Raw genomic sequence first — 19192 nt, 5'->3', positions numbered from 1 at the left:
AATGGAAAAGAAAAACAGCCGTGTGTTCAGTAACGTTATTTTCCATCTCACAGCATTCAACTAATTGAGACATTCAAGTTCCGCAGCTCCGGAGGCTGAATTATCCCTCAAATACAGCGGCTCCTAATTCTAAGCAATATAATAGTCCTTTCAAACACCAAATTCATAAATCCTCTCTTTACTCCTACAATGAATTCGCCGCAGATATAGATTTTTTTGCACTTATTGAATAAAGAAAAAAAAAAACAATCCAGTGATGGCTCCATATTTCTGCTGTTGTTCGGAGCCTTAATGAGTTTTATCCTGAATATGTGCGTTGTTTAAACAAATTAACCTCAAGTCGGTGGGAAGCATTAATAGCTCAGCATGTAATCTGTAAATGTGTCATAGATGCACATAATGTCCCTGAGAGGTGTTTTACATGTAGATGTGTAAAGAGGCGTGTGTAGAAATAATTACGTCATATGGAAATTGGGGAAGCGATGAAACGTTCCAGGAACAGATCCAAATGACGTAGAATGAGTACTCCTGGCTTCCATTGGGTTACACGAATAGCAAAGCAGGTAACATCAGTATTTCTCAATCAAAGTCTCAAAGTAAAGCACCCCATACTTAATATAAACAGAACCCCCAAGTAGAACCCTGCACAGGACTGTTTTCTTAGTCCCGTTCCTGCCTGCTCCTGCTGGATTTCTGACCATTACTGCCCGCTCCAGCAACATGTGTGTCCAATCCCGCCCGTTCCCGTAAACATTTTGTCACAGGTTTTAGAGATAGTGCCCCCCCCCCCCCGTGCCATTTTATTACACCAAACACCCCCTCCTGCCCACAATAACCTCATTACAGTCTGCGCCTGCAAGTTTTTTTATTGGGTCCCGCGGAATCCCAATCCCGATGCAGGGCTCTGCACCCAAGAGTATGCCCATACCCTGTGCTGCACCTATTAGAAGCACAGCATGAGGACAGTGTACCCACTTATAGTCATGGCGTGTAACGCCTAAAGGTAAAACTGGTTGAAAACCTAGGGGTCATGTTGTTCACACATAGTTCACAAGGTTAAAAAAAGGCAGGAATTCAACAAGTTCAACCTATAACCCTACTACATTGAGCCAGAGGAAGGCAAATAAAAAAAAACCTATAAGGCTAGTGCCAGTTTTCTTCACAAATCTGAATATGGATCAACGTTCGGGAGGATCAATCTCATTGGGAGGAGTCATGATATGTGCAGTCTCCAGTGCCTGACGGCTGGCTACACCCCTGATAACTCCTTCCCCTGCCGTAAGTGTTAGCCATCTCGATGTGTTTGTGTTTGTTTAGATCGCTGGGGGCCCCAGCATAGAGACCTTCTATGCTGGGGGCCCCAGCATAGAAGATGTCTAGCAGCGGAGTAACCCTTTAATTGCATATCTGATTAGTAGAGAAACCACATGGCCACCATGCAGGGCTTTACTCCATAGCACTTGATACACTGACACCGAGGAAGTGCCATCTGACCGGGTGCCATATCATTTGGCTGCTTTGCATATTTCCTTCACTTTGAGTTAAGGGAACAGGGCCCCTTTTGCACTGAAAGTCTGTTTCAACCGTAAGTATTGTGCCTCCCTTTCTTGTCTGCATTTGTTGCCAAATTACCAGGAAAGCATCATGTTGCTTAGGTGACTGTGTGTTTCCCAAACCCTACTAGGCCTAAGGCCTCCCTCATACAAATAATATGCAGGCCTACCACATGCTCCGGACATTGTTGTCCCAACATTTGTCCTTCTGTTACAGACTTAGAAAGTGGGGATCACAAGTATGAGCCCACCATGTATGATGTCCATATAGCCTACTAGGGCATTAGAGAACCCCTTTAATCAAGCAGATGTTGTAGATGATAACAACAATGACAATGGGGAGATTTATCAAAACCTGTGCAGAGGAAGAGTGGTGCAGTTGCCCATAGCAACCAATCAGATTGCTTCTTTCATTTTCCACAGGCCTCTAAAGAGGCCTGTGGAAAATGAAAGAAGCAATCTAATTGGTTGCTATGGGCAACTGCACCACTCTTCCTCTGCACAGGCTTTGATAAATCTCCCCCAATATAAGTAAATGTGAACATGCACATGTTCTGTATAGAGGCAAAGTGGGAATGACAGATGTGATGCATTATTTAGGATGCAGCCATGTTGGATAACATTTCGGATAACCCATTTAAAGAGAATTAATCAGGGTCATTATAAGAATGTTCTATTGTATTCTAAGTCTGCTTCATTCCTAATCCCCAATGAATTTATTGCTACTCCCCGGTAACCTTGTTGCCATGTTAATCTCTGGCTGTAAATGGCCTTATCCTGGCCATATAAGAGTGAACTGAAATGCACTTTCTCTTTGAAAGGCAATAATCCATTTAATACAGCCTAAAGCTGAGAGGGATCAAGGCAAAATTAGTCTCATTTCACTTGTAATACAATTATTGCCAACAGATTACTGTATATGACTCCTATCCAGTTCTATTCCCCTAATGGATTGACAGAAAGCGAGAAGGGGAAAGTAGATATAAATCGCCACTCGTGAGAGCGTAATTCTCAGGGAGGATAATGCTCATTTCAATATTGATTTACTTGCTCACTGTGACCAACAATTCCTTTTAAATAACTATTTCCAGAATTAGCTAAAATTAGTGAAGGCGAGATTAAAAGAATCGCTTTATCAATAAGGAGGAAGGATAAGCGTAAAAAAATGATGAGGCAGCAAAAACATCTGTAATATAAAGAGCTGCGCACTTACAGGAGCAAGGTAATAAGGCATCTCAATGGAAATGGAAAACGCACTCACCAGAAAATCTGCAGCGGTATTTAGGCTTTATTATGTTTGCAGCATGAAAAACACACAGGTACACAGGGAGCTCGTGACGGAACAGGCAGGGGGCGTGAAGGGGGCGGCAACTAGTTTCACGCACAGAGTCACTTCTTCTGGCCCGCACTCTGCATGGATGGTATTTTTAATATAAAAATACTAGCAGGGGGGCCAAAATACCAGCTGTGCCGGTAAAATACCGGCCAGGTGGCAACCCTATCTGGGAGCCTTATAGACATATTCAGAGAACATTCTGGAACATTCTGGCAGCTTTTTTTAGTACATTCTGGAAGTATTCTGGGAGCATTAAAGGGATATTCTGGGAGCATTAAAGGATAGGGAATAAGATGTCAGATCGCCGGGGTCCCACTGCTGGGGACCCCCGGGATCTCGGCTGCGGCACCCCGCTATCATTACTGCATAGAGCACACTCACTCTGTGCGTAATGATGGGCAATACAGGGGCTGGTGTGTTTGGGTCGTAAAATTCCACCTCACAACAGAGCATCGTTACGTCACGGCTCCGCCCCTCGTGACGTCACAGCCCGCCCTCTCAATACAAGTCTATGGGAGGGGGCGTGGTGACCATAACACCCCCTCCCATGGACTTGCATTAAGGGGCATCACGAGGGGGCGGATCCGTAATGTAGCGATGCTCCGGCCCCTGTATCGCCGTCATTACGCACAGAGCAAGTGTGCTCTGTGCAGTAATGATAGCGGGGTGCCACAGCAGTGATTCCGGGGGTCCCCAGCAGAGAGACCCGGCGATATGACATCTTATATAAGATGTCTAGGGGCTGAGTACCCCACTCCGGTGAAAAACTTTTTTTTTTTTTAATCAACTGGTGCCAGAAAGTTAAACGATTTGTAAATTACTTTTATTCAAAAATCTTAATCCTTCCAGTACTTATTAGCTGCTGAATACTACAGTGGAAATTCTTTTCCGTTTGAAACACAGAGCTCTCTGCTGACATCATGAGCACAGTGCTCTCTGCTGACATCATGAGCACAGTGCTCTCTGCTGACTTCTCTGTCCATTTTAGGAACTGTCCAGGGTAAAAGGAAATCCCCATAGCAAACGTATGCTGTTCTGGACAGTTCCTAAAATGGACTGAGATGTCAGCAGAGAGCACTGTGTTCATGGTGTCAGCAGACAGCTCTGTGTTTCAAAAAGAAAAGAATTTCCACTGTAGTATTCAGCAGCTAATAAGTACAGGAAGGATTAAAAAAAAATTAATAGAAGAAATTTACAAATCTGTTTAACTTTCTGGTACCAGTTGATTTAAAAAAAAATAAAAAATAGTTTTTCACCGGAGTACTCCTTTAAGGCCAAGTTTACATGGCAGAATTTCCAAGCAAAATCCGCTGGAAAAAATCCTAATGGAGTTCTGCTGTACCTAGCACATGGCGAAATCTACATGGTGGAAACATCTGTTGCGGAAATCCCAATTCTACCCTAGGTGACCCAAAAATACCCAAGATTTCCCATATACCAAAAATATTAGTGCTCAAATTTTATTAACACACGTGGATTAAAAAAAAGTGCTATCTATATCTGGTCCAATTGTTGTATTACTGCACTTGACTACCTGGCCTATTATATATAGTGTTTACAGAATGTCCCCCAAAAAATGTTAAGGCAGACAAAGAGAACATACACACACAGTTTTCTGAGAATATTCTGGGAGCGTTCTCTGGGAAAACATACTGGAAGCATTCTGAAAACCTTCTGGGAGCAATATGGGAACATTTTGGGAACATTCTAGGAGTATTCTGGGAACATACTGGGAATATTTTCCATTCATTCTCAAATCATTATAGTAACAGAGAACATTCTGGAAATTCCCACAACGGAATCTCCCAAATTCTGCGGGGATATTATGAGTGCAGCAGCCACCATTAAAGGGGTACTTTGGTGGAAAACTTTTTTTTTTTTAATAACTGGTGCCAGAAAGTTAAACAGATTCGTAAATTACTTGTTAAAAAATCTTTACCCTTCCAGTACTTTTTAGCAGCTGAATGCTACAGAGGAAATTCTTTGCTTTTTGAATTTCTTTTCTGTCTTGTACACAGTGCTCTCTGCTGACACCTCTGTCCGTATCAGGAACTGTCCAGAGCAGGATAGGTTGCTATGGGGATTTTCTCCTGCTCTGGACAATTCCTGACATGAACAGAGGTGTCAGCAGGGAGCACTGTAGACAAGACAAAAATAAATTCAAAAAGAAAATAATTTCCTCTGTAGCAGTCAGCTGCTAAAAAGTACTGGAAGGATAAATTGTTTTGAATAGAAGTCATTTACAAATCTGTTTAACTTTCTGGCACCAGTTGATTTAAAAAAAATTTTTTTCCACCGGAGTACCCCTTTAATATCAATCAGCGCAGACCTGCGCCATCCCCATTGACAGCACTACAGTTACATGTTCATTCTTTCCGTGTCCTAAATCTGAATTTTTACAGAATTTTCCACCAGGGAAATTTCGCAAGTGCACAGAGCAGCAGAATCCCATTGAAAACAATGAGAGCCTGTTGGGATAAAAACAGAATTTCCATTGTGTGCATAGGCCCTTAGCATTACTTAACCCCTTAAAGGAGTAGTCCAGTGGTGACTCAGTGGTGAGCAACTTATCCCCTATCCTAAGGATAGGGGATAAGTTGCAGATTGCGGGGGGTCCGACAGCTGGGGCCCCCTGCGATCTCCTGTACGGAGCCCCGACAGCCCGCGGGAAGGGGGCGTGTCGACCTCCGCACGAGGCGTTGGCCGACACGCCCCTCAACACAACTCTATGGCAGAGCCGAAGCGCTGCCTTCGGCAATCTCCGGCTCTGCCATTGAGATGTATTGAGGGGGCGTGTCGGCCGCCGCCTCGTGCGGGGGTCGACACCCGCTATCTGGGCCGAGAGCCGGGGCCCCGTACAGAGAGATCGCAGGGGGCCCCAGCGGTCGGATCCCCCGCGATCTCAAACTTATCCCCTATCCTTAGGATAGGGGATAAGTTTTTCACCACTGGACTACCCCTTTAAGGACTCAGCCCATTTTGGCCTTAAGGACTCAGACAATTTAATTTTTACGTTTTCATTTTTTCCTCCTCGCCTTCTAAAAATCATAACTCTTTTATATTTTCATCCACAGACTAGTATGAGGGCTTGTTTCTTGCGCGACCAGTTGTCCTTTGTAATGACATAACTCATTATATCATAAAATGTATGGCGCAACCAAAAAACACTATTTTTGTGGGGAAATTAAAAAGAAAAATGCAATTTTGCTAATTTTGGAAGGTTTCGTTTTCACGCCGTACAATTTACGGTAAAAATGAAGTGTGTTCTTTATTCTGAGGGTCAATACGATTAAAATGATACCCATTATTACATACTTTTCTATTATTGTTGCACTTAAAAAAATAACAAACTTTTTAACCAAATTAGTACGTTTATAATCCCTTTATTTTGATGACCTCTAACTTTTTTATTTTTCCCTATAAGCGGCGGTATGAGGGCTCATTTTTTGCGCCGTGATCTGTACTTTTTTTTATACCATATTTGCATATAAAAAACTTTTAATACATTTTTTATAATTTTTGTTTATAAAATGTATTAAAAAAGTAGCAGTATTGGATTTTTTTTTTTTTTACGTTCGCGCCGTTCACATTTTATTTTAATTGTTCGGACATTTACGCACGCAGCGATACCAAATATGTCTATTAAATTTATTTTTTACGCTTTTTGGGGGTAAAATAGGAAAAACCGGACGTTTTACTTTTTTTGGGGGGGAGGGGATTTTTCACTTTTTTTTACTTTTACATTTTTTTACATTTTTTTTTACACTTGAATAGCCCCCATAGGGGACTATTCATAGCAATACCATGATTGCTAATACTGATCTGTTCTATGTATATGTTCTGCTCTGGTCTGCTCGATCTCAGACCAGAGCAGGAGACGCCGGGAGCCGGACGGAGGACGGAGAGGGGACCTCCGTGCGGCGTTATGAATGATCGGATCCCCGCAGCAGCGCTGCGGGCGATCCGATCATTCATTGAAATTGCGCACTGCCGCAGATGCCGGGGTCTGTATTGATCCCGGCACCTGAGGGGTTAATGGCGGACGCCCTCGAGATCGCGATCAGCAGCCGGGATCAGCCGCGCATGACACGGGCATCGCTCCGATGCCCGCGGTTATGCACAGGACGTAAATGTACGTCCTGATGCGTTAAGTACCACCGCACCAGGACGTACATTTACGTCCTGCGTCCTTAACCCCTTAACGACGCAGGACGTATATTTACGTCCTGCACCGGCTCCCGCGATATGAAGCGGGATCGCGCCGCGATCCCGCATCATATCGCATCGGTCCCGGCGCTCATCAACGACCGGGACCCGCGGCTAATACAACACATCGCCGATCGCGGCGATGTGCGGTATTAACCCTTTAGAAACGGCGGTCAAAGCTGACCGCCGCTTCTAAAGCGAAAGTGAAAGTGACCCGGCTGCTCATTCGGGCGTCCCGAACAGCTGACCGGACACCGGGAGGGCCCTTACCTGCCTCCACGGTGTCCGATCGGCGAATGACTGCTCCGTGCCTGAGATCCAGGCAGGAGCAGTCAAGCGCCGATAATGCTGATCACAGGCGTGTTAATACACGCCTGTGATCAGGATGAGAGATCAGTGTGTGCAGTGTTATAGGTCCCTATGGGAGCATAAGAGATCAGTGTGTGCAGTGTTATAGGTCCCAATGGGAGCATAAGAGATCAGTGTGTGCAGTGTTATAGGTCCCTATGGGACCTATAACACTGCAAAAAAAATGTAAAAAAAGTGTTAATAAAGGTAATTTAACCCCTTCCCTAAAAAGTTTGAATCACCCCCCTTTTCCCATATAAAAAATAAAACAGAGTAAAAAAAAAAAAATAAACATATGTGGTATCGCCGCGTGCGTAAATGTCTGAACTATAAAAATATATCATTAATTAAACCGCACGGTCAATGGCGTGCGCGCAAAAAAATTCCAAAGTCCAAAAAAGTGTATTTTGGTCACTTTTTATACCATTAAAAAATGAATAAAAAGTGATCAAAAAGTCCGATCACAACAAAAATCATACCGATAAAAACTTCAGATCACGGCACAAAAAAATGAGTCCTCATATCGCCCTGTACTTGGAAAAATTAAAAAGTTATAGGGGTCAGAAGATGACATTTTTAAACGTGTAAATTTTCCTGCATGTAGTTATGATTTTTTCCAGAAGTGCGACAAAATCAAACCTATATAAGTAGGGTATCATTTTAACTGTATGGACCTACAGAATAATGATAAGGTGTAATTTTTACCAAAATATGCACTGTGTAGAAACGGAAGCCCCCAAAAGTTACAAAATTGCATTTTTTCTTCGATTTTGTCGCACAATGATTTTTTTTTCCGTTTCGCCGTGCATTTTTGGGTAAAATGACTAATGTCACTGCAAAGTAGAATTGGCGACGCAAAAAATAAGCCATAATATGGATTTTTAGGTGGAAAATTGAAAGGGTTATGATTTTTAAAAGGTAAGGAGGAAAAAACTAAAGTGCAAAAATGGAAAAACCCTGAGTCCTTAAGGGGTTAAGGGGTAAAAGGGGTATTCCAGGCCAAAACTTTTTTTATATGTATCAACTGGCTCCGGAAAGTTAAACAGATTTGTAAATTACTTCTATTAAAAAATCTTAATCCTTCCAATAGTTATTAGCTTCTGAAGTTGAGTTGTTGTTTTCTGTCTAACTGCTTTCTGATGACTCACGTCCCGGGAGCTGTGCAGTTCCTATGGGGATATTCTCCCATCATGCACAGCTCCCGGGACGTGACATCATCATTGAGCAGTTCAACAGAAAACTTCAGAAGCTAATAACTATTGGAAGGATTAAGATTTTTTAATAGAAGTAATTTACAAATCTGTTTAACTTTCCGGAGCCAGTTGAGATATATATATATATATATATATATATATATATATATATATATACAGCAACCAAGTAAACGCAGCAGCACTCCAGCGTAATGAAGAATAGTGACTTTTATTTATCACCAAAAAGCAATAGCGACGTTTCAACCACCTCACGTGGCCGTCCTCAAGCCTGAGGCTTTTGCCTGGAATACCCCTCTAAGTCAGTGTTTCCCAACCAGGGTGCCTCCAGCTGTTGCAAAATGACAACTCCCAGCATGCCCGGACAGCCATGCTGGGACTTGTAGTTTTGCAACAGATTCTTTGCTTGCGGCTTTATCTAGGTGAGTTTGTTGAGATGTTTTTCTTGCTCTATTTAATTGCTGAATAATATTTTTTTGCATCAGCAGATTTGCATATTTTTGGAGACTCCTCGGTGATGCATTTGCAGAATATGCATTTTTATTATTTTATATTCCCTCTTTATCTGCAATTTAAAAACACGTGAGATAAAAAAAATAAAAAATCACTCTTTACAAGATTTGCTCCGCACCAGACATTATTAAATGTCCCCGAGAGTTTGCAGAGGCAAACATTGCTGCGGAATTAAAATGCTAATGTGTTGTCACTTTACTGTCTTATTGTTACTTCTCAGAACAGCCGGCGTCTCCGCTCTCATTAAATTCGCAATAGTTCTAGTTCTGTTTAAAGACAGGAGCTCATAAGAACATCAACCAAAGCCATTGATGTTCTGAGTAATGGTCGAGGCAGCAGAAGTACCAGCAGGATTGAGGATCACAGGCGTATCTTAAAGGGGTACTCCACTGGAAAAAAACATTTTAATCAACTGATGCCAGAAAGTTAAACAGAATTGTAAATTACTTCTATTAAAAATTCTTAATCCTTCCAGTGCTTATCATCTGCAGTATGATCCACAGGAAGTTCTTTTCTTTTTGAATTTCCTTTCTGTCTGACCACAGTGCTCTCTGCTGACACCATTTTTAGAACTGTCCAGAGTAGGAGCAAATCCCCATAGAAAACCTATCCTGCTTTGGACAGTTCCTGACATGGACAGAGGTGTCAGCAGAGAGCACTGTGGCTAGACAGAAAGGAATTTCAAACAGAAAAGAACTTCCTGTGGATCATACAGCTGCTGATAAGTACTGGAAGGATTAAGATTTTTTTAATAGAAGTAATTTACAAATCTGTTTAAACTTCTGGCACCATCGTGCACGTTTTTTTGTGGAACACTTGCACTTTTTACTTGCACTTGGGTGTTTTGAGAGCACGTACCTCGGCTTTCAAAAAAAATTTAAAAAAATAAAAACATTATATATGGTTAAATCATCTTGCTCACCATGCTCGGGAGATGTTCCTGCAGGCAGCTACAGTGCAGATATAAATTTTGAAAGGTGTCCCTGTAAGCCCGTAAGAAGTCCCCTGGGCTGCAAGCCATCCTCTACTTTGGCTGTAAGCACGCCCCCTCAGCAAGATTTAAAGCCTGCATCATTACTCTGCTCCATCTGATGAGGGCTGTCAATCCCACCCAGGGAACTACTTACAGGCCAGTGGGGGACACATTTTAAAGTTCATATCTTCACTGTTGTTGCCAGTAGGAATGTCTTCCATTCATGGTAAGGAAGACAATTTTACCATATATAACACGTTGCCACTGCCAAAGTTTTAAGTGCTGGATAAATCCTTTGAGGCTATGTTCAAGCTAATTATTGATCCAATTTTACTGGTATTTTAGGAAATCACAAATAGCACAATTATTACAATGATTTCTGAAAGTAGCTGTAAAATTGCACAGTAATTAGTGACTGTATTGCTAATTAAATGCCCCATATGAACGCAGCCTAAAAGGGGGTTAAAAGGAAAATTCATCAGCAACTTCATTCTGTTGGTTTGGTCAAATAGTCTCACTGGTTGGAGCAATTGGTGCTGCTGCCGTTTCCAAACTTGAGTCCAGGATATCAACACCATCTCCAGTTTTCAAAGCTTCCTTCCCATAGTAACTTTCCACAAAACAGCAAAAAGTCTTCCCAATTTTACTTGTAGCTCTCTCCTGCATGCATGCCAGTTGTGCTTCTAAGACGATGGCAGGATTGATCTGGTGATGAATAGACAAGCCAAACTGAAGATCACAGACAAACATTTTAGCATCACTTCTCTGCCTTTTGGCTGAGATCAAGTGCAGTATCTGTTCTTATCAGTTTCATGCTGGTGGGGCTGGGTGCTGCATGGTAGGGAGCAGGTGTTCCGGAGCTGGTTCTGAGGAATCAGCCCGACGGCTGCCCCGATGTGACCTGTTTTCTCCGGGTCTCACCATGAGGCTGAGATGGTCTAGAGCCGAGGTACTTTTGTGCCTCGGGGAGTGGTGAGCCCGAGGTGCCGAAACTCACTGGGTGTACTGGCTCACTGAGTGAAAGCACAGGCACCATAATCTCTTCACCTTGAGGCACCTCTTGATTCCCGGCCTTCTGGCTAGGATTAGAGAATTTTTTATAGATCCGGCCGGATGTCCGGGCAGTATATCTGCACACATTCACTTATTTATTTATTTTTGTCTCACTGTGTCACTTGCGTGTTGTGTGTCCACTGGATTTGTCAGGATGCGGTGTCCCTCCTGGTGGTCTATGGGAGGTGTGTGTCCATTAAGTTCCGCATCTCCCTGAAAACACCCCGGGTACTCCTGCTTTGGCAGGGTACCTACCGTTATCGGCTCTGTGGGCAGATGCCTAGGCTAACGCCAAGGGGGATGCCGGGAGCATTTGTGGTCCCTTAGTAGCTTCGGCGAAAAGGGACATCGAACCTGGAACCTCGCAGGTACTTTTTGGTCAGGACCTTTTGCCGGTGGCAGGCGAACGCGGTGTGGAGCTGGTAGGGATGGATGCTGCATGGTAGGGGGCAGGTGTACCAGCGCGTTCCGGGGCTGGTTCTGAGGAATCAGCTCAACAGCTGCTCCGATGTGACCTGTTTCCTCTGGGTCTCGCCATGAGGCTGAGAGGGTCTAGAGCCGAGGTACTTTAATGCCTCGGGGAGTGGTGACCCCGAGGTGCCGAAACTCACTAGGAGTACTGTCTCATTGAGTGGAAGCACGGGCACCATGATTTCTTCACCTTGTGGCACTCACCTCTTGATTCCCGGCCTTCTGGCTAGGATCAGAGATATTTTTATAGATCCGGCCGGATGTCTGGGCAGTATACCTGCACACATTCACTTTTTTTTTTTTTGTGTCACTTTTTACGTGTTGTGTGTTCACAGGACTGTTAGGATGCGGTAGCCCTTCTGGGTGTCCCTCCTAGCGGTCTTGGGGAGGTGTGTGTGGTTCATCACCTCCCTGCAAAAAGCCCTGGGTACTCCTGCATGGGAAGGGTACCGACCGTTATTGGCTCTGCGAGCAGATACCTTGGCTAATGCCAAGGGGGATGTCGGGAGCATTTGTGGTCCCTTAGTAGCTTAGGCGAAAAGGGACATTGAACCTGGAACCTCGCGGGTACCTTTTGGTCCGGAGGCGAAGGGTTTGTTGGGGGCCTCTCTCCTATTGGGGAAGGGCTTGCGATAGACCGCATCCTTTGTGCACTTTTTTTAGTGTAAAAAGTTTGCGCTTTTTCTTGCACTTTGAGTGATTCAAGAGCACGTTCCTTGGCTCTTAGATGTAAGAATTTAGCATTTTAGCAGGTTAACTTGTACCTATATAATTGATGCTTTCGTATCATTTGTTATGCCTGATGAAGCAGCTATTGAGCTGGGAAACATGTTTCATTGTGGTAACTAAAACATTTGTTCATGATCTTTCGTTGGGCTGCTCTATTTAGCACCGCATCAATCCTGCCATCTTTTTAGAAGCACCTGTTTATTCCATGTCACCAATCTAGGCTTGGAAGGCTGCAGAAGGAACATATGTGCTGCATCCCATGCTTACCAAGCATCCATGCTTGTGTTGGTGGCAAATGGCCATGTCCTGTGTTCCTCATCATGTTGCTGGCTTGTTTTTGTGAACTTGCTAATTCCTGTTTCTGTGCCCTCCCTCCAACTACAATCCCCAGAATCCTTTGTTTCTAGCTGGGAGGTGACTTATCTCCCTCCCACACATCAACCACTCCACCGATTGCAGCACTGATGGGCTTCCTTTCATGCAGGCTGTGCTTAAAACTTCAATCCCCTACAGCCCTGAAAAATGATCTCACTCCCACCCAGCTGCCGATCCACCCATTGAAGCACAGACACGCTCCCTTTCAACACCTGACTAGTGATGCAATATCTAAGGCTGCACTGCAACCTGGGAAAGGCCCGAGACAACACTCATTTTTTATACTGCTAAAAATGAACATCGGGACAAAGGTCACATAAGAATTGCGAGACCAGCCACCAAACCCAGGTACAGACACTATATTATAAATACACTAACTTTACAGCCCCTGTAGAACAGTCGAATAAAAAATATTATTTGTATTTTGTGTGCCAAATGGCAATGTAATGTTGCACTTTTCATTAGCTGGAATTTAAAACACAGTGTATCGCTTATAGTAAATTCTGTCCAGCTGACAGACACGGAAAATTTTGCTGAATACATGCGCCACGTTGTACCAAAACCACAGTAAATCTTCCCCGCAGTCTTTATTAAAGATTCATAGATTTGTTTTGTTTCCATCAGGGAAATAGAGAAAACATTTGTTAGTCGTCTTTAACAACAAAGAAACGGTCGAGCGTTCTATAATGCCCTGTCCATTATTTGGTGTTAACGTTAATATAATCCCACAATACAGTTGTATAAGTTGTTTAATAAAGAATATTCTGCCTTTCGCGAAATCAATTTGCAAAGAGGAAATGAAACGTTGGAAGAAATAATCAACACATTCTTTTTTTCTTTATCCCAGTTACCTTAAATTCCATACAGAGCGCTCCATTTCTGCTCAAACTTTCTGTATATTTTACACCATGTGCAAACAGAACCAGCATTTTGTTCTGTATCTCTCGAACACGTATCACCTGGACATGAATAATTCAATGCGTAGGCTCCGGCTAATCCTCCTATTGTAAAATGGAAACTTGCTTTTTTCCCTTCGCTATACTTTCTTCATTTATCAGCAAGATTACATCTGTGATACTGAATCGGTAATCAGTTTTTGCGCGCATTTGTTCAGAGTCCTGTTTAACCCCCTCCTGGCTTCCTGACGTATGGGCTCTCCGCTCATTAAGACCTTTGTATTTTTCTCTTTCCGTATTGCAGAAATCTTGCTGTCGGTGGAAGACAACTGCTACGGGTCTACAAGACATGCCTTCTTGTATTTAGAGTTTACAATGTATAAGGCAGAGGTGGGCAGCTAATTGGTTTTGGCAAAACTTTTATTACATTGAACTAGTGTTTCCCAACTAGGGTGCCTCCAGCTGGTGAGTCCACCATTTGTCTTGCTTTGAACTCCAGGCATTTACAATTTGTACTTTATAGGGAATGTGTCATTAGAAAATGACCTATTTTTAAAGTTTCTACACCATGTTCCAAATTATTACGCAAGTTATATTTTACTCATTTACTAAAATAATTGATGTAAATTATCATGTTATCAACTATTAACCTCTTAAGGACTCAGGGTTTTTCTTTTTTTGCACTTTCATTTTTTCCTCAACACCTTCTAAAAATCATAACGCTTTCAATTTTGCACCTAAAATTCCATATTATGGCTTATTTTTTGCGCCACCAATTCTACTTTGCAGAGGCATCAGTCATTTTACCAAAAAAATCCACAGCAAAACATAATTCCTTGTGCAACAAAATTGAAGAAAAAAATGCCATTTTGTAAATTTTGGGGGCTTTCATTTCTACGCAGTACATTTTTCGGTAAAAATGACACCTTATCTTTCTTCTGTAGGTCCATACTGTTAAAATGATACCCTACTTATATAGGTTTGACTTTGTCGTACTTCTGAAAAAAATAATAACTACATGCAGGAAAATTGATATGTTTAAAATTGTCATCTTCAGACCGCTACAACTTTTTTATTTTTCCGCATACGGGCCAGTATGGGCTTCATTTTTTGCGCCGTGATCTGAAGTTTTTATCAGTACCATTTTTGCATTGATCGGACTTTTTGATCACTTTTTATTCATTTTTTTCATGATATAAAAAGTGACCAAAAAAGACACTATTTTTTTTGTGCGTACGCCATTGACCGTGCGGTTTAATTAATGATATATTTTAATAAATTGGACATTTCTGCATGCAGCAATACCACATATGTTTATTTTTATTTACACAGGTTTTTTTTTATTTATTTTTTTAAATGGCAAAAGGGGGGTGATTCTTATTTTTATTAGGGAAGGGGTTAAATGATCTTTATTAACTTTTTTTTCACACTTTTTTTCTTCAGTCTTATAGCCCCCTCTAGTGGCTATAGCACTGCACATAGCGATCTGATACACAGATCAGCCTCATGCATTAACATGGAGATGATCAGTGTTATCAGCGGTCGATTGCTCAAGCCTTGATCTCAGGCTTGGAGCAATCAATCGCCGATCGGACACAATGGAGGCAGGTAAGGCACCCTCCGCTCACATTCTAGCAGATCGGGACATCGTGATTTCACCATGATGGTCCCGATCAACCCGACGGAGCTGCCGGGAAGCTTTCACTTTCATTTTAGACGCGGCGATCAACTATGAATGCCGCGTCCAAAGGGTTAATAGCGCGCGGCACAAAGATCGGTGCTGCACACTATTAGCCCAGGGTCCCGGCTTTCATTAGCCACTGGGACTGACCCACTATGACACGGGGCCACGGCGTGACCCCACGTTATATACTGGGACCGGGCGCAAGGCATACAGGTACGCCCTGTGTCCTTAAGAGGTTAAGAGTACAATTCTAATTTTATTAAACAAACCTCCTCATGATAACAGTATTTGTTTTTAAACATAAAAAAACTACAATGCACTGTTCCAAATTATTACGCACAGTAAGCTTCAAAACACTTTATAGGTTGTAAAGAACGCAAAATTGTCATTTGTTGTCTTTGCAGCATATTTACTGAAATCAAAAGCTATTTCAATCAAACTTTTAACAACATTTTAACTTTTTAAACATTTTAACAGGTCACTGTACATTTTAACATAGGACCCCTTATTTGACAGCAGTTTCACAAGTCTTGCACCCATTGAACTTGTGAGTTTTTAAACAATTTCTGCTTGAATTTGTTTGCAAGATGTCAGAATAGCCTCCCAGAGCTGCTGTTTGGATGTAAACTGCCTCCCACCCTCATAGATCTTTTGCTTGAGGATGCTCCAAAGGTTCTCAATAGGACTGAGGTCAGGGGAGGATGGAGGCCACACCATGACTTTCTATCCTTTTATCCCCATAGCAGCCATTGAGATGGTGCATTGTCATGCATGAAGATGATTTTATTACGGAAAGCATAGTTCTTCCTTCTGTACCAGGAAAGAAAGTGGTCAGTCAGAAACTCCACATACTTTGCAGAGGTCATCTTTACACCTTGGGGGACCCAAAAGGGGCAGACCAGCTCTTTCCCCATGATTCCGGCCCAAAACATGACTCCACCACCGCCTTACTGACGTCGCAGCCTTGTTGGAACAGGGTGGCCGTCCACCAACCATCAACCATCCACTGCTCCATCCATCTTGACCATCCAGGGTTGTATGGCACTCATCAGTGGACAGGACTGTTTGAAAATTTGTCTTCATGTATTTTTCTGCCAAATGCAGCCGTTTCTGCTTGTATGCATTGGTTAGTGGTGGCCGAATAGAAGGTTTATGCTTAATTTCAAGACTCTGGAGGACTCTACACCTTGATGTCCGTGGGACTCCAGAGGCACCAGCAGCTTCAAATATCTGATTGCTGCTATGTAATGGTATTATAGTAGCTGTTCTCTTGATCCCATGCATGGATCTTGCAGAAATCTTCCTCAATATGCCTATATCTGCACAAACCCGTCTGTGCTCTGAATCATCCACAAATGTCTTAATAGTACGATGATCACGCTTACATTTTCGTGAAATATCTAATGTTTTCATACTTTGTCCAAGGCATTGAACCATTTCACTCTTTTCGGCAGCAGAGAGATCCTTTTTCTTCCCCATAGTGCTTGAAAATGGTGCTCTGCTTAATAATGTGGAACACCCACTTTTAGTGGTTTTTCCTTAAATTGGGCTCACCTGGCAATCTAATTATTACAAGTGTCTGAGATTGTTTTCAGTGATCAAAAGAGCCTGAGACACAATGCCATCCATGAGTTAAACTGAAAAACAAAATATTTAATTGTTGTGACACTTAAAGGGGTATTACGCCCCTAGACATTTTATCCCCTATCCAAAGGATAGGGGATAAGATGTCAGATCGCCGCGGTGCCGCTGCTGGGGAGCCCCGGGCTGCGGCACCGCGCTATCATTACAGCACAGAGCAAGTTCGCTCTGTGCGTAATGACGGGCGATACAGGGGACGGAGCCACGTGACGTCATGGCCTGTCCCCTTAATGCAAGTCTATGGGAGGGGGCGTGACGACCACCACGCCCCCTCCCATAGACTTGTATTGAAAGGGGCTGGCCGTGACATCACGAGGGGCGGAGCCGTGACGTAACGATGCTCCGGCCCCTGTACCGCTCATCATTACAAGCAGAGCGAACTCGCTCTGTGCTGTAATGATAGCGCGGTGCCGCAGCGGGGATCCCAGGGGTCCCCAGCAGCGGGACCGCGGCGATCTGACATCTTATCCCCTATCCTTTGGATAGGGGATAAGATGTCTAGGGGCGGAATACCCCTTTAAATAGAATGTGCATAATAATTTGGAAGAGGGTGTATGTTAAACATATTTTTTAAGAATTTTTGGTGATGTTTTAACAAATTTTCCATTTTGCTATCCAGTTTTAACACTGGACACTGGACACTAGGCCTAGAACTAAGCTGAGGACAAGATAGACAAGGAAAGTGGAAGCTTGCTTTGCGCTGCCAATATTAAAACCATGGAAACAATTAAAATAAGTAAATTTTTAGCACACAATGTGTTTCTGGGTTGCATGAACCCTTCTATTAGGAGTGATCAACAATAGCGATGTTCACAAAGAAATAGACAAGAAAACACAAATAGACATAGACAAGACATGTCACAAAGGAAGTCCTCTCTTGTCCGTTCTATAGTCACACGTGGGTAAACCAACGTGGGACACCGCAGCAGCAGAGGAGCTTCGCTGATTTGTGATACTGAGTGTTGTGCATCTATCTGCCCAACGGCCATAGATGAGTGCGTTTTGTCCTCATAATCTGAGAATTCCTCTTTTCATTGAGATTCTACACAGGAGAGAACCCTATTTCCATTGCTGTAAAACATATCTATGCTGTTAAAAACATATCAGGCAAGATGATACCCCCATAATAATGTAAAAAATGAAATAATAAAATAATAAAAATCAGACAATAGAAGCAGATTAGAAGTAAAAACATGCTCAGGTGTCTGTGTCTAATCGGTAAAAAAATTATCTAGGTGATACTTTTGCTTTAAATGTGTTTGATTATTTTAATGTTAGTCAAACACATTTACATAGCTTGTGATACATAGCTTATGTTCCACATATATGTTTTTATCCATAGTCATTCAGATTCAGCAAGGTTGTGAAATTCCAAGGAGCCCTGAGAATTGTAAGAACCGTATCTATACAAGTGTTTGCCAGCCTGATCCATTATACAATGTTGATGTATGGCCCTTGACATTTGCAGCCAATAATGACATTTTGTTAATGACAATAATTAAAATATTATTAGATGGTAATGATGTTGGATGACAGGAGCCAAACTATCTTCTCGTCCATCTTATACTGCATTTGCATTATTATCCAGCCAGCATTAAAAAGCTATAGAGAAAAATGTAAAATATGTAAAAAAATAAAATAAAAAAAAGATAAAAAATAAAAAATAGAGACAGAAAGATTCATTGCAAAAGAGAGTAAAACTAACCCCAAAATGTTCTTTAATTATATAAATAGCAAAAAGGTAAAAAAATGAAAGTGTTTGCCCTTTAAAAAAAACGATAAAAAAGACATTATAAATGGGGATCAGGAAAAAGCAAATATATTAAACAAATTCTTCTCCACTATATTCACCGAGGAAAATGAAATGCCAGGTGAAATACAGTGAGATAAGGTAAACTCCCCAATACAGGTCACCTATCTAACCCAGGAAGAAGTACAGTGCCGCCTACAAAAAATCTAAATAGACAAATCACCAGGTCCAGATGGCATTCACCCCTGTGTTCTAAAGGAATTAAGTAATGTAACAGACAGATCCCTATTTTTAATATTCAAGGACTCTATAGTAACAGGGACTGTTCCCCAGGATAAGTGCATGGCAAATGTGATGCCCAAATTTAAAAAGGGGTCAAAAGGTGACCCCCGGGAATTATAGGCCTGTTAGTTTAAGCTCTGTTGTACGTAAATGTTTTGAGGGTTTTCTAAG

The 19192-nt window shown here is 42.3% G+C and overlaps 1 protein-coding gene and 1 pseudogene across 3 annotated transcripts in view; both read left to right on the top strand.

Annotated features, from left to right (window-relative positions):
* LOC130290337 (leucine-rich repeat and fibronectin type III domain-containing protein 1-like protein) overlaps positions 1-19192 on the top strand; it is a 693710-nt gene that overhangs the window by 614271 nt on the left and 60247 nt on the right. The window lies entirely within an intron of this gene.
* On the top strand, positions 10897-11046 carry LOC130292103 (U2 spliceosomal RNA; annotated as a pseudogene).

This window comes from Hyla sarda, chromosome 9 (genome assembly GCF_029499605.1).
Source record: "Hyla sarda isolate aHylSar1 chromosome 9, aHylSar1.hap1, whole genome shotgun sequence".
NCBI lineage: Eukaryota > Metazoa > Chordata > Amphibia > Anura > Hylidae > Hyla > Hyla sarda.
The sequence above is the reverse complement of the archived record's forward strand: the minus strand, read 5'-3'. Positions and strand labels throughout refer to the sequence as shown.